The following is an 8,473-nucleotide window of genomic DNA, read 5'->3' as shown; positions in this document are numbered from 1 at the left end:
GCTCAGATGAATCATAGGCTATGATTATCTGTTTATTTGATCAGTTGAACTCTGAAATCGAGAAACACCTCTAGAGATAATAAGGATGACAACTCTTACCTTATGTTCAAGAGCAAGCATCCAGGGACAAGTGGGAGAAGTGGGAGACTGAAGGAAATAATGCCCTTGGTCCAAGTATGCATTTAATGGTAAGTCTAATAAATGCCGTTCAATATTAATTAACAAGTTAATAATTCAGTGAGAGCAAGTGAACTGTATGCCTAGCTAGAGGCCGCTTCAGCTCAAGTGGAATTAATGATATTAACCCACAGCTTACTCTTGACTGAACCTGTAGGGTCACACAAATAGTACGTAAACGGATCAAGTATTTAATGGCATTAAATACTCCATCTTGGTTTCAGTGGGAGCTAAGATCGTCAAAGGCAAATAATTAATACTCCGGAAACGATGATATTGCCGGAAACGGAAATATGGATCGTATCGGAAATATAAATATTATCCAAGTCGTAGATGTTGTCGGAAACGGAAACATGGTACGTATCGGAAAATATTATCGGAATTGGAAATATTGCCGGAATCTGAAATATTGCTGGAAACAGAAATATTGTCGGAATCGGAAATATTATTGGAATCGAAAAATAATTCCGGAAACGGAAATATTAAATATTTGTTCGAAACCGAAATTAATTCCGGAATCGGAAATGTTGAATATTGTTCGTATCGGAAATGAATTCCGGAATCGGGAAATTAATCGGAGGCGCGTCGTACGAATTAGCATCGGACGAGAGTTGCTAGACGAAGGCCCAGCACGAAGCCAGGCTCGCGTCCAGCAAGCCAGCGCGCCACACAAGACAACCTTGGCCACGACAGGCCCAGCGCAAGGTCAGGCCCAGCAGGCCAAGGCTGCCAGCATGGCTGCGCGCGCATTGGGCTGCGAGGCTCGCGTGGGCCGCAAGGCTTGCGTGGGCTGAACGCCCGCAAGGGCCGTGCTCGTGTGTGTGTGTTTGTGTCCGATCCAAATCCTAAGTCAAGTAGGATTCGATTAATGATTGATTTCCTAATCCTAATAGGATAAATTAGTTAATAAGAGTTTTAATAAAATTCTAATTAAGCTAATTAGTTTCCTAGTAGGATTCCAATTTGTTTTCCATACCCCTATAAATATAGGATCCTAGTTCACAATTTATATACGAGTTTCAAGTATTCAAAGTGAGTTTTTGAGAGAAAAAATTCAGTCATATATTTGCCCTATAATAGCCGAAAATTCTAGTACCTTGAGGGAGATTCTAGTTAGTCAATCTTAAGGCGGATCCGGACGTGCTGTGGATTTTCTACGGAGGGACGACACTTGGAGTCCTAAAGACTTATTCTAGCTTGTTCGGTTCGGGCGCAGCTAGGGAGGGCACGCTACAAAGTGTATGCATCTGAATTATGTTAATTGTTATGTGGCAATTAATTTGGAATCCTGGCATTTATGGTTATTTCCGCATGATTTATATTCGTTCATATGTATCATAACCTAACAACAAACAGTTAGAATCTCGCATAGAACGAGACGATACAAAGTAAGTAGATCATTACACTTACCTGGCAATGACTCATAGTCCCAGACAACTCTAAAATCGAAATCCATGCATTTTCTATCATTCATAGACTATGAATAACGCAAGAAACAAAGCCAACAGTACCTACATTGCATCCCAAGTATCAATTCGTAGGTATACTTGGGGGCTAGTTCAACCAAGCCAAAAGTTAATGAAAATTAAAATTGATATACTTGCAAAAAATGACATGCACAAACACATGCTATAAACATTTTATTCAAGCAACTGATTATAAGAAATTGGGTCAAAATCGAAAAGCCCCAAATCAATTTGAGCATAAGTTTCATATAAGATTTCCTCAAAGTTAAGCCAAGACCTCAAGAAAATTTGAAATTACTTATGTTCTAGAATTGCTTATGGGTAACTTTGGTGAAGAAATCAATAAGAAAATCCGAGCAAAAAAAGAAAGCAAGAAATGTTGAGAGAACTCATGAAAATGTCGAACAAAGAAGCAACAGCAGAAATGACTATTTCTGCAAAACTCGGTTTAAAAAAATGTGGAACGCAAGAAAATTCTTGCGCCTAGACCCATGCGTGAAAGGATTCTTGCACACAACAGAAAGGCGCGACAAAAGTGTTTCAACCAAGAAGTATTCTGACAAATTCTTTTCGGGCCACTTAGACTTCGCCCAACTGCAAAAACAACCGTTGGCTTTACAATTTCCCTCCCGCGGGAAAAAAACGGTTTCCTAAAACTATTATTTATTCAAAAAAATAACAAATGAAAATTGTGGGTCCATTAACAGGCCTAGGCGCCTCGGGAAATAATCGTGATCCACTAACCGGTCCCGACCCCAATCATTTTCATCGGAATTTCTTATTCATAGTTTACCGCTTTCTTTTCAAAAAGGCAAGATCCAAGTTTTCCGCGTTCTTTCCAAAAAGGCGAGATCCAAGTTTCCCGTCTTCTTTCCAAAAAGGCGAGAGCCAAGTTTTCCGCCTTCTTTCCAAAAAGGCGAGAGCCAAGTTTCCCGCCTTCTTTCTAAAAAGGTGAGAGCCAAGTTTTCTGTCTTCTTTCAAAAAAGGCGAGAGCCGAAGTTTTCCGCTCTCTTCCCCAAAAAACAAAAAGCAAGACCGCCCAATTCACAATCCACTTAAATTCTATAGAACAAATCTAATCAAGTTTGTGAAAAAACTCGGCCTTTATTTGAACGCCTCCAATGACATTGTGAGGAGGTACAAGTTCATTCAACAAAGTATCCAATGACTCATGAGGAGAAATGTTGAAATTCCTAGTGATGACTCTTAAGTTAAATGTTGTCACTCGAGGGCTCGTGAGACCCTCGTATCTGAGTCAATTTCCCAAAATTAGATTTACTAGACGCACTCCTTCTACCAATACTTTGATTTTCGTCTTAAACAGACTCAATCAAAGTGGGGGCTAACTGTAGAAGCCTACATTTGTTTTTCGGCTAGAAGCGATAAGTTCGATGATGAAACAAAACATCCACTTGGCAAACGTATTCCTGATTGACGAACATTCTAAGAGTGACTGACTCATTACTCAAACCCAAGGTTTCTATGTATAGTAGCTGCCTATCCAAGTATCTGCTAAAATAGTAAACCGTCCAGGATAGATTTATGTCAAAAAAAACCTAATTGCATTCAAATTTAAATTCTAAAGCATATAGGAAATTTAGTTGCACTCCAATCTATATATTATACTAAAACAGAGGAAATCAATATGGTGATGACAAATGTCACTCATTGATTCGCCTCTCCTTTAATATAAATAATTAAACTTAAAAAAAACTTACAACATCAAATATTTTACAGCCCAACTATCTCCCTAAATAATATAGGGATTCCAAAAATAGTGGCGAGAATCAATTGCAAATGATTCATTACTTTTTACCAAATATAATATACATATAGACACTAAATTTGCTACTATGTATAATTTCCATGATTGTTAACTTCGACTATGGAGTATAAAAATTTCACTAAAAATCTAGCTATTGCCTATATATACTACTTCGTTGCATATCTATTAGCTAACATACAAGAAGATCGGTTGCACAGCTACCACGTGTCTCTAATTAAAATAATATTCTATCTCTTAAAAATTATCTAGATATTTATGTTAATTTATAATGTTCCTAAAATTACATTCACTGTGGGATCTTTCATAATTAGAATTTGTGATGAGTTTTTTTTTTTTTTTTGACATAATTTGCATATATAAAGAAAGTGTACATATTATAACTTACTAAAACTAAAACAACCTAAATTACTAGGGTCATTAAAACCACCTACATAAATTACGAGTCCGGATCCTCTAGAATTTTAATAAAACTCTACAAGGTAGAGTTATATCTAAACCATACATTTTAAAATTAATGGCTCATATTGATGAGAAAAAATAGGGGAAATTTTATAAAGATAATATATCAACCATTGATTTTTCATTTAATGGTTGATATGCTCTAACTCTACCTTGTAGAGTTATTTTAGAAATCTAGATGATCCAATACCATAAATTACACACCGAACTACCAACAAAATATTAAAAACTGAAGGAATAAGGTATTCGTTATACTAAATATGTTAGAGAATATATAAATCATACTACATATATATATATATATATATATGATTGTATGTTTACACAATTACGAACTCTAACAAAGCTATTAAAGAAACAAAATAGGTACTTTATAGATTATAAAATTGAGTTTTATTTATATCGGTTCTATATGTGTAAATGCTACATCGCACTTGATGATGGAGCGAGTTTGAATTTTACATTGGGATGACGACAGAGATAAAACACGTAGATTATTAACTAATGTTGACTAACAATTATATATTTTATGTTGGTGGACGGTTATAAAGATACCAACCTTTGTGATGAGATGAGTTTGAATTGATTGGATTTGAGAATACTCACCCAATCCTAATTATGCATGTCACTTTTAAATAAATTTATCAATATTATAGTTAATACAATCAAATTTAATATTTCGTAATAAACTTATGTAAATATATCTAAAATTAGTTGAAAAGAAACGTGGATTATTTATGGAATATAGGGATGTCATATTGTCAGTGATCGAGGCAGTTTTTTTGGGAGATCCCTCGTGCATCTGTCCAAAGTGGGCGGGGATGGAGGAATGTTAAGCGGGAGATGTATTTAAAAAATGTATTCGTCGCGGGTGACGAGGCGATGATGGATTTTAGATTGGACCCGCATGTTTCGCAAATCCATCATCTAATTGATTACGAGAATATAAAAAAAAAATTACTACTAACTTACATATTATAATATTTTGTTTAATTATTCAATTACTCTAACCAGAAAAACAAATTGTCAACGACTCTAGAATAGAGTTTTAAAATTTACAATTCAAAAACGAGTCTAGGTGTGGGAACGTTTGAGGCGGGTGTGGATACACCGGAGGGGGGTGATGAAAAGGGGATGAATTTTATTTTGGGAGGGGTGGGTATCGTTCTTATCGCAGATGGAGAGGATCGGATGAGAACTGTAAGCGGGTACGAGTGTGCAGGTTCAGGCCCTCCTCAAAGTCATCTCTAACTGGAAAAAGTAAATGGTGCGGGTAGGAAAGTTTGGATTTTAGATTGGGTTCACAAAAAAAATAAACGTAGATGATTGACTAATGTTGACTAACAATTAGATATTTTATGTTGGCGACTGGTATAAGGATAACATATATGTACCAACAATGGTGATGGGGCAAGTAGATTTGAGAATACTTACCCAATCCTAATTATGTATGTCACTTTTAAATAATTTATCAGTATTATAGCTAATGTGATCAAATTTAATACTTCTTAATAAACTTATATCAATATATTTAAATGATAGTTGAAAGTAAAAGTGGATTATTTATCGAATACGGGGATGTCACATTGTCGCTGGGGCAGACTTTTTGGGAGATCCCCCGTGCATCCGCCTCCCTTTGAGCGGGTGGGTACGTTTGAGGCGGGTGTGGACAACGGGACGGGGGTGATGAACAGGGGATGGATTATATTTTATTTTGCATGTACCTCCCTAGAAGGGGATTAGGAAGGGTGGGTACCGTTCCTATCGTAGATGGAGGGGATGAGGATGAAAACTGTAGGCGAGTATGAATGTGCAGGTCCATCAGCGTCTCAAAGTAATCTCTGACTGAATAAAGTAAATGATGTAGGTAGGTATTAAATGATTGTGTAATGAATTTGACGGGGGCAACAATGCGAGTATTAAGTGGGTATTACAATCGTAGTACGTGAATAGTAGATGAGATAACTTTATGCTTGACACAAGTGGTGAATGGGAATGAAAATAATTTTGTCTTTGTACCCTTATTTGTTTTAATTCCTTTAATTAATAAATAAGACACCGAATGAGCAATCACAAACTTACCCATCATTAATTTTAATTTGGAGAATATCTATAAGCTTTATTTTAATGATAATTGTCTACCATGTTTCATATAAATTTATATTTAGATTATAATATTTAGATTATAAATCGTGCATCGCACGGGTAATATACTAGTACTCTACTAAAACACAGGGCGCTCAGTCTAGAGCTAACAAGTGTCCCTGTGTAATAATTTTTATTATTTTAAAAAAAGTAAATTCTACCAAATTTACATTATTAGATACGTTATGTATTTTTGGTATAATCTTAGCCTATAAAATCTACTATAATCTACTATAAAATCTACTATAATCTACAATAGAATAATAGATTTTACCATAAAATTTTCATTATTAGATACGTTATGTAATTTTGGTATAATCTTAGCCTATAAAATCTATTATAATCTACTACTCCGTATAAAATCTACTATAATCTACTATAGAATATTCAATTATTACTTTTTTGGTTGTGTGTAGCAAACTTACATGATTGTATACGTTAAAATATAGTTAGCAAATCTTTTGATTTTAGAATATATTTTATACGGTATATGATTTTGATATACTATTGATTTAAGTGCTATTAAAAAATGGAAGCAGACTTAAAATTGATCTGACCAAATTCATATACCGTATAAAATATTTTGATATTGTCGTACAACTATATGCCAATAAAAAACTGATACCAACTAATAAATTATATTGAATCGTCTAGGGTTTGCATCGTACCACGTACTCCCATAAATATATAAGACGCGTCTATTAGTTATTGAGTAGCATCTATATATCTGTATATCTATATACCCTACTAAAAGACATGGCACTAGACATGGCACTAGCTATGTCCATATCTTTTATTATTTTTTATTTCCATTTTTTAACTTACATATATATCAAATAATTATTTAAGTTAATCAATATCTTTTACAAATCTATTTTTTCCAATACTCTGTATATGATAAAATAAAGAGTATTTGAAAAAACAAAGCAATTATATTAGTTTATCATACTTAACAAGAGTTTCCTAATATAATGATCTATTAGTTTGTCAACCTTAACTAATTATGATTCCAAACAAATTTAAAATGATAATATAACATTTTAAAAAATAGATGCGACCTAAAAATACAACTATTGAATGTGGAATAAGTATTACGGAATATGATATATATTGCTTGAATTACGTAATAATCCAACTATTGAATGTGGAATAAGTGTAGAATCAACATAATAATCTAAATACCCTGAATCTACTTTTAAAAAAATAATAAATAGGTAGTATACTTTTAAAACGTAGTTTCACGATTACTATATAATACATAATAAATAGGTAACATATTACATTTTAAAACATACTTTTATTTGTTTATCTTATTATATATATAAAAAAAGTATATATTACACACAAAATAATTAATAGATATATTATTGTCCGATTAGGCTGGATGCATTTCATGATAACAATGACTTATTAATATGGGAAATTTCAAGAAATACGTTAATGTTTTACGTAGTCAATCTCATGCACAATATCTTAATCATATGGATTACTACCTCACATAATCCTATCTTAGTATATTTTACCTATATAACGTATCATGGACATTTTATTTGGAATGCTATTTTGTGTACTACTTTTATACACAATAATATTATTGACAACATTACATACATACATACATACATACTCCTTTAATCATTTATTCAATCTCATGATACATTCTCACGCATTTATATGTACAATAGAATTATATATCAATATCTTTGCATATATAAAAAACAAGACCTGTGCGATGCACGACTTACAAATTTTTACTGTAAGTGCTACGATAAATTTTTTATGGAAAAATATATAAATCGATCTGACAACTAAAACAATTAGGTGTTAGTCATACTTTTCTATTGGCTACTTTAATTTTTACCATAAAAGTCTTAAGAATCATGTAGTTGTTGTGCTATTTGTTAACGTAATGGAGACACATCAATAAGATATGATAAGTATCACCAAATAAATTCACTAATATCTAAAATCTTATAACTTTACGAGTGCGGAGTATTCTCAATTCCATTGATATTTATCTCCAAAAATATTTTATATCACAATTAAGATTATAAAATAGGTGAAGCGGGTTGAATGAACATTTGTCTATCTCCAACCCGTTAGACTTTTGAGAATATATAAATAGTGATTCAACGAGTGGTGAAAATTTATAGAGATAAAATTGTATTCTTCGTGGTGATGTGGTATGTGGATTTTCTTTGGTTTTGCCTTTTAGCATACATAAAATATTTCTTTCATAAATACTCCACACAGTATAATCAATTATTTATTTATTATTTCGACCACATGTATAATATAGGTGAGTGAAACAAAGAAAAATGGAGGTTGGGTACATTCCCTTCACCTTATTTGAAATAAATTTTTTGAATTTATCTGAACTTATCTAAACTTAATGGACTTGGAACTGATTAAATCATTTATGTATTTGATCAAACCTGAT

The sequence above is a fragment of the Spinacia oleracea genome, chromosome 3 (assembly GCF_020520425.1).
Source record: "Spinacia oleracea cultivar Varoflay chromosome 3, BTI_SOV_V1, whole genome shotgun sequence".
NCBI lineage: Eukaryota > Viridiplantae > Streptophyta > Magnoliopsida > Caryophyllales > Amaranthaceae > Spinacia > Spinacia oleracea.
This window is presented reverse-complemented; position numbering follows the sequence as displayed.